At 47.4% G+C, this 8458-nt stretch overlaps 1 protein-coding gene across 3 annotated transcripts in view; it reads right to left on the bottom strand.

Annotated features, from left to right (window-relative positions):
- Positions 1-7537, bottom strand: part of ddr2l (discoidin domain receptor family, member 2, like) — a 40823-nt gene extending 33286 nt beyond the window's left edge. For 2 of the 3 annotated variants that reach the window (XM_030370576.1, XM_030370577.1), the window contains exon 1: positions 7288-7536. The gene's annotated coding sequence lies outside the window, so the exon portion shown is untranslated. Of the gene's footprint in view, positions 1-7287 lie in introns of all 3 variants that reach the window. The other variant, XM_030370578.1, reaches the window with a different exon arrangement.
- Positions 7538-8458: the final 921 nt, after the last annotated feature.

Raw genomic sequence — 8458 nt, 5'->3', positions numbered from 1 at the left:
TAGAGTAGAGCTCCCACCCTCATAGAGTAGAGCTCTCCCCTTCATAGAGTAGAGCTCTCACCTTCATAGAATAGAGCTCTCATCTTCATAGAGAATAGAGCTCTCACCTTCATAGAGAGTAGAGCTCTCACCTTCATAGAATAGAGCTCTCCCCTTCATGGAGAATAGAGCTCTCACCTTCATAGAGTAGAGCTCTCACCTTCATAGAGAATCGAGTTCTCCACTTCATAGAGTAGAGCTCTCCCCTTCATAGAGTAGAGTAGAGCTCTCCCCTTCATAGAATAGAGCTTTCGCCTTCATAGAATAGAGCTCTCACCTTCAGAGAGTAGAGTAGAGCTCTCACCTTCATAGAGTAGAGCTCTCCCCTTCATAGAGTAGAGCTCTCACCTTCATAGAGTAGAGCTCTCACCTTCATAGAGTAGAGCTCTCCCCTTCATAGAATAGAGCCCCCCCTTTCATATAGAATAGAGCTCTCATCTTCATAGAGTAGAGCTCTCCCCTTCATAGAGTAGAGCTCTCCCCTTCATAGAATAGAGCTCTCACCTTCATAGAATAGAGCTCTCATCTTCATAGAGAATAGAGCTCTCACCTTCATAGAGAGTAGAGCTCTCACCTTCATAGAATAGAGCTCTCCCCTTCATAGAGAATAGAGCTCTCACCTTCGTAGAGTAGAGCTCTCACCTTCATAGAGAATAAAGTTCTCACCTTCATAGAGTAGAGCTCTCCCCTTCATAGAGTAGAGTAGAGCTCTCCTTCATAGAATTGAGCTCTCGCCTTCATAGAATAGAGCTCTCACCTTCATAGAGTAGAGTAGAGCTCTCACCTTCATAGAGTAGAGCTCTCCCCTTCATAGAGTAGAGCTCTCACCTTCATAGAGTAGAGCTCTCCCCTTCATAGAATAGAGCTCTCCCCTTCATATAAAATAGAGCTCTCACCTTCATAGAGTAGAGCTCTCCCCTTCATAGAGTAGAGCTCTCCCCTTCATAGAGTAGAGCTCTCCCCTTCATAGAATAGAGCTCTCACCTTCATAGAATAGAGCTCTCACCTTCATAGAGTAGAGCTCTCCCCTTCATAGAGTAGAGCTCTCCCCTTCATAGAATAGAGTTCTCACCTTCATAGAGTAGAGCTCTCCCCTTCATAGAGTAGAGCTCTTACCTTGTCATGATCTGCTCCTGGCTTTCCATCCCACTGCCAGCCCTGCCAGTAGTTTTCCTGATCACCTGCCTGCCACTCCCACCTCATCAGTGCCACCACCTTCACCTGTGTTCTCTCACCTTATTCAAACCCACTCCTTCCACTCAGTCTCGGCCAGATTGTCTTTAGCAGCATGCAAAGCTCTCCAGTACTATTTCCCGGAATGCTTCCTTGGCTTCGACCCTGCTTGTCCCTGACCCGTCCTCGTCGTCCCTGCCCTGGTATCCTGAGCAGCCTTCTGTCCCTGGCCCCTCTGCCTGCTCACCCTTGACTGTCTCCAGCTAGCTTGGATTCCCGTTTTGGACAATAAAACTGTTGAACTGTTCCAACGCTGGTCTCGGTCTGTGATGTTCTTGCGTCCAACCTCACTCCCCATTAAACACCTTCATAGAGTAGAGCTCTCACCTTCATAGAGTAGAGCTCTCACCTTCATAGAGTAGAGCTCTCCCCTTCATAGAGAGTAGAGCTCTCCCCTTCATAGAGTAGAGCTCTCACCTTCATAGAGAGTAGAGCTCTCCCCTTCATAGAGTAGAGCTCTCAGCTACATAAAGTAGAGCTCTCACCTTCATAGAGTAGAGCTCTCACCTTCATAGAGAGTAGAGCTCTCCCCTTCATAGAGTAGAGGTCTCCCCTTCATAGAGTAGAGCTCTCACCTTCATAGAATAGAGCTCTCACCTTCATAGAGAGTAGAGCTCTCCCCTTCATAGAGTAGAGCTCTCCCCTTCATATAGTAGGGCTTTGACTATTGCCCAAAAATCATATTCGAAGTTTGTTTGTTTATTAATATTAATATTCAAATATATTCAAATATTTATTAATAATATTTTGACCATTAAATGCCTTCAGTAAGACCTGGGCTGAATCCGAATACTTAGTACATACTATATTTTAGTGCTCTCACCTTCATAGAGTAGAGCTCTCACCTTCATAGAGTAGAGCTCTCACCTTCATAGAGAGTAGAGCTCTCACCTTCACAGAGTAGAGCTCTCACCTTCATAGAGTAGAGCTCTCACCTTCATAGAGTAGAGCTCTCCCCTTCATAGAGTAGAGCTCTCCCCTTCATAGAGTAGAGCCCTCACCTTCATATTTTAGAGCTCTCACCTTCATAGAGTAGAGCTCTCCCCTTCATAGAGTAGAGCTCTCACCTCCATAGAGTAGAGCTCTCAGCTTCATAGAGTAGAGCTCTCACCTTCATAGAGAGTAGAGCTCTCACCTTCATAGAGTGTGGAGCCGGTAATGGTTCTGAAGGGACTACTGAAGGCCCGACTCAGGGTGGAACATGCTTATTATCAAATGATGGACGATATGCAGGGTTTCAGTCACATATGGGCTGTTGGAGGGGTTTTATGCTCTGTGAGGGGGGACGGAGAGCTGAATGTAAGCTTCTGATTAGAGAAACAGGTGTTCTGGTGGACAGGTTTGTTGTATTTTAGGGATGTTTCTGTTTTGTTTTTGTTTTGTTTTTTTTGCTCTTAAGTGATGATGTGATAGTGATCTGTTTTCTCCTTGTAGTGGTGCAATAAAGGGATTTTGAAAACCATAGAGTAGAGCTCTCACCTTCATAGAGTAGAGCTCTCACTCTCATGGAGTAGAGCTCTCACCTTCATAGAGTAGAGCTCTCACCTTCATAGAGAGTAGAGCTCTCACCTTCATAGAGTAGAGCTCTCCCCTTCATAGAGTAGAGCCCTCACCTTCATATTTTAGAGCTCTCACCTTCATAGAGTAGAGCTCTCCCCTTCATAGAGTAGAGCTCTCACCTTCATAGAGTAGAGCTCTCAGCTTCATAGAGTAGAGCTCTCACCTTCATAGAGAGTAGAGCTCTCACCTTCATAGAGTGTGGAGCCGGTAATGGTTCTGAAGGGACTACTGAAGGCCCGACTGAGGGTGGAACATGCTTATTATCAAATGATGGACGATATGCAGGGTTTCAGTCACATATGGGCTGTTGGAGGGGTTTTATGCTCTGTGAGGGGGGAAAACCATAGAGTAGAGCTCTCACCTTCATAGAGTAGAGCTCTCACCTTCATGGAGTAGAGCTCTCACCTTCATAGAGAGTAGAGCTCTCACCTTCATAGAGTAGAGCTCTCCCCTTCATAGAGTAGAGCTCTCCCTTTCATAGAGAGTAGAGCTCTCCCCTTCATAGAGTAGAGCTCTCTAATAGGAATGCTATGCAGAGTCCAGGAGAACTCTGAACCAGTGAGTCTCTGTTGAGCTCGCTCCATCACTGCGGGTTGGGACTTTGTTGTGCGAACCCTAACCCTTTGTCAGAGAGGACTTTGTTGTGCGACTGTTGCTCGCTCTTAGTGATGGCGGAACCAGGCGTCCAGCTCAGGTACTTGGTGGTAACCTCCAGTAAAACAGATATCTAAGCAGGTATATTTAGGGTGTTGGTAGCGAGACCCCCTGCTGGGGTCAGGATTACCTATTTCCTCTCCTTTAAGGACCTACTTCCTTTAGCAACCCTTCTTCCTCCCCTTTAAGGACCTACTTCCTTTAGCAACCTTCTTCCTCCCCTTTAAGGACCTACTTTCTTTAGCAACCTACTTCCTCCCCTTTAAGGACCTACTTCCTTTAGCAACCCTTCTTCCTCCCCTTTAAGGACCTACTTCCTTTAGCAACCCTTCTTCCTCCCCTTTAGGGACCTACTTCCTTTAGCAACCTTCTTCCTCCCCTTTAAGGACCTACTTTCTTTAGCAACCTACTTCCTCCCCTTTAAGGACCTACTTCCTTTAGCAACCCTTCTTCCTCCCCTTTAAGGACGTACTTCCTTTAGCAACCCTTCTTCCTCGCCTTTAGGGACCTACTTCCTTTAGCAACCTACTTCCTCCCCTTTAAGGACGTACTTCCTTTAGCAACCCTTCTTCCTCCCCTTTAAGGACCTACTTCCTTTAGCAACCCTTCTTCCTCCCCTTTAGGGACCTACTTCCTTTAGCAACCTACTTCCTCCCCTTTAAGGACCTACTTCCTTTAGCAACCTACTTCCTCCGCTTTAAGGACCTACTTCCTTTAGCAACCCTTCTTCCTCCCCTTTAAAGACCTACTTCCTTTAGCAACCCTTCTTCCTCGCCTTTAGGGACCTACTTCCTATAGCAACCTACTTCCTCCCCTTTAAGGACCTACTTCCTTTAGCAACCTACTACCTCAACCTTAGGGATCTACTTCATCTCCTTAATGCCCTTCTTCCTAGACCTTTACCTGTCACAAATCAAACCCCAGCATCTAATACTGACCTTGGCAGTAGAGTGGGAGGTTACTTCCTATCTGCAGCCCTCCGCTTTGACCCCACTGTGAGTGCTAGGGCCCAGGGCGCACGGTCCGGGGGCCCAGGGCCGCGGACCGGGGGCCCAGGGCCGCGGACCGGGGGCCCAGGGCCGTGGACCGGGGGCCCCCCGACGGACTGGGGGCCCAGGGCCGACGGACCGGGCTGGGGGCCCAGGGCCGCGGACCGGGGGCCCAGGAACGCGGACCGGGGGCCCAGGGCCGCGGACCGGGGGTGCAGGGGGACCGGCTGGGGGGGGGGCCAAGCCAGAGGGGGGGCCCTTGGGAAGGTTCAATTATTATTAATTTTTTTGTATTTGTTGATTGTTGTTCAAATAATTTAACAACATAACTAAATGTCATGATGAATATCGATCTAAATGCAATCTTAGAGTATTAGTTTAATGAGTTGGTATATTCAGTTGTTCATTTGAGCTGGATCCTGCCGGAACAAGATCCGGCACCTCTTAATCTGGCCTCCCTGTGTTCCGGTACTTATACGGGCAGATCCGGTACCTCTCGTAAAAAAATATTAAATAAAAACATGCATAAAATAAAATAATAATATGCATACATTAATTTACGGAAAAAATCCCAATAAACTACTTATGCGTGTGCGCCACGCATAAGTTAATAGAATTGGATAGGGTTAGGGTTACTGACCCTAGAGAATAGAATAGAATAGAATATAATAAATTATATATCACAGAGCAGGATTGTGAACGTTTACAATATCTCATGTCAATTTACAATCGGCAAAATGTGTCAGCGTTGGCCGACTAACTCTTTTTAATAAGGATATTGATCCTGCGCGCCTCCTCTTTGCAACGGAATTTGTTTAAGATATAAAACCATTGAGTTGAACATACACACACTAAAACAGATATTTTCGTTTTTAAATAAATATTTGGAAACGAAAATTCATGTTTCTCGCAGTGTGCCTCTCTGGTGTTGAGCGGGTCTGCAGGATCACACTCTGCACAACCCAGTCGGTAAAAAGGGTTAGGGTTACGCCTCGTGCCCACTGCACCGTCAGTCAAAGGACGTGGGAATGCGTGGCTGACGGATGGAGGAGTAGTCTTTGCAGAGGCATCCGTCAGCCAAGCAAATCGCTTCACCGGGTTCTTCCCGCTTCTTCCTGCTTGTTGCGATGCAAGATGACCCGCTTTCCCGCTTTCCAGTATCGTCAGAGCCCGAGTCGTGTCACAGTGCTTAAATTTGCATACGCGATCTGATTGGATGACGGATCCGTCGCTGCCGAAAAAGTTGAAAAATGTTCAACTTTTTGACGGAGCCGAAGGCTCCAATGGAACGGACGGATCCACAATGCATTGCGCGTCCGTCCCCATTCAAAGTCAATGGGGATCAGTCAACGGACGGAGGTAGTGGGCACGAGGCGTTAGGGTCATGCACGACTCCGTAATCAACGCTTTTCTTTTTACAGGTGGTGATGGCAACTTTCTCCGCAAAGGACAGGATCTCACGGAGCGAGGCTGCTGCTTCGCTGTACATTTTCTCCAGCCGCACAGTCCTAGTTTGGCGACATGGCACTGTGTTATCCGCCTCGAGAAATGCGATCAGATAGCGGAAGGCTAACGTCATGTCTCTAGCAAAGGCTGTCGTATTTAAAATAGCATGCATATGCATCAGTTATATTCTCAATTTAATTTACAGAGCAGTCGCTGCAAAGCATTTAGGTTAAGAGGCTAGGATTAGTGTGTGTCTGACAGAGGGGGGGGGGGGATGCCATCATGATGTCAGGCAGCCATCACGACGGACCATGACATCGTCCATCGGCACAAGTTCAGTAGCCATTTCTTTTGTTCCATTACCTCTAATCGGCGTACTAAATCACCGGATCCACCTCCCCTCTGCGTTCCGGGACCTCCCACTTTACACATTAAGCACTGGGTACATTGTTGTTAAATGTAAAGACTGCTGTGACTGCTCTGTGAACACCCCTTTCAAAAAGTGCAAAATTGTGAACTTTTTTATTCCTGATGGAGATGCGGCAATATGTCAAAGCCCCAGTTAAATTAATTGAAGTCTGGCTGACAGAAAATAAGGTGAAGAAAGACAGGCAGAGAAGACAAAATGAAGGAAGTCAGGTTCTGACTAACTAATTTTCTAAGAAAGGTGAGCATAAACATTTAAACACACACGATGAAACCCCATAACTACCTCCTTTATCGTTGCAAAAAACGAACAGAGACAACCCAAAGCAAGAGCAGACAATAGACTACACTTTAAAATGATGAGGCCTTGGATATTAAGGTGATGGATAAATAAAGTGTAGGCTACTGATTTGAAGTAAGCCAATATTAAATTAATACCAAGCCGTTATTAGGCTACATGATAAATACTAACCTATGGTATATAGGCTAGTTAGCCCCAGACGTCATGCCATTACGAAATGGCTATATCATCCTAGCTGTCTACTAGTAGACTTATTGTATATAGGGCCCAGAATGTGGTGCTACGCCCCTGGTAGGGATCGCTATGAGGCTCCTGTCTTAAGGAGAATTGGTAGGAACCGCTATGAATATCAGTCTAACCTTACAGGGACGCGCTAGGATAAGCAGAGTGGCCCAACTTCCCCGGATGCGATCTTAAACTGAACACAGACCATCTCCGCTCGACTCCTAAACTTCCCTCCTCCTCCAGTTCGGCAAGTTTCCGAAACTCTCAACCCGAAAACCTTTCCTCCACAGCTTTTGATCGCCGGCTGCGTTTCGCTTCTCAACAACAAAGGAGGCAAACAAAAGCAGCGATGTGAAGGGTTTTGTTCCAGGGTCTCTGAAGACCAACATCTCAACATCTCGACGGGGAGCCTACCTGGCAGCAGCGCTGCTCCCGCCGCCGGCCGACCTCCGGAGGAGGTGATGAAGAGGAGGAAGAGGAGGAAGAAATCCTGATCACCGAACGCTGAAGTCTTTGCGGCAAATACAACAATGCATCGGAGGATCTGCTCAAACAAAAAGAGTTTCACTATAATTTTACATCATATCCCGCTTCCGCCGAGGAGAAGGAAGAGGAGGAGGAAGAGAAGGAGGAATAGGAAGGAACGGGGGGACGGGATCTTGAGACTCCCGCCCCAAACACAGAGAGAGAGAGAGAGAGAGAGAGAGAGAGAGAGAGAGAGAGAGAGAGAGAGAGAGAGAGAGAGAGAGAGAGAGGAGAGAGAGAGAGAGAGAGAGAGAGAGAGAGAGAGAGAGAGAGAGAGAGAGAGAGAGAGAGAGAGAGAGAGAGAGAGAGAGAGAGAGAGAGAGAGAGAGAGAGAGAGAGAGAGAGAGAGAGAGAGAGAGAGAGAGAGAGAGAGAGAGAGAGAGAGAGAGAGAGAGCGGCAGTCTGGAGAGATCCAGTGGAAGATATGATAAGGAGTCTTGACACCCTGAGACTAAACCCGCCAGTCTGCCGAGTGTATTTGTTTCTAAAAAGTGTGAAGGGACAATTTTGTGAATTTGACAGGTCCAACTTAACTTTTAAGTTGGACCTGTCAAATTGGTCAAATTGGACCTGTGTGTGTGTGTGTGTGTGTGTGTGTGTGTGTGTGTGTGTGTGTGTGTGTGTGTGTGTGTGTGTGTGTGTGTGTGTGTGTGTGTGTGTGTGTGTGTGTGTGCGCGCGCACACGTTGGGCACTAGAGGGCAGCACAGTGGGACTCAACGATCAGGGGTTAGTTCAGATACCGGTCTGCAGGGGGCGGCAATCACTAGGAGGTAACCAAGACCACCACCACCACCACCAGGTAACCAGTACAGACCACCACGAGGTAACCAGTACAGACCACCACCAGGTAACCAGTACAGACCACCACCAGGTAACCAGTACAGACCACCACCAGGTAACCAGTACAGACCACCACCAGGTAACCAGTACAGACCACCACCAGGTAACCAGTACAGACCACCACCAGGTTACCAGTACAGACCAGGTAGTTAGTTAAGTCCCTTTAACTGTCGACCTCATTGGTCAGACTTCTTGCTCCTCTCTAACCTTCCTCTGACG

The sequence above is a fragment of the Gadus morhua genome, chromosome 11, assembly GCF_902167405.1.
Source record: "Gadus morhua chromosome 11, gadMor3.0, whole genome shotgun sequence".
In the NCBI taxonomy this organism is placed as follows: Eukaryota; Metazoa; Chordata; class Actinopteri; order Gadiformes; family Gadidae; genus Gadus; species Gadus morhua.
The sequence above is the reverse complement of the archived record's forward strand: the minus strand, read 5'-3'. Positions and strand labels throughout refer to the sequence as shown.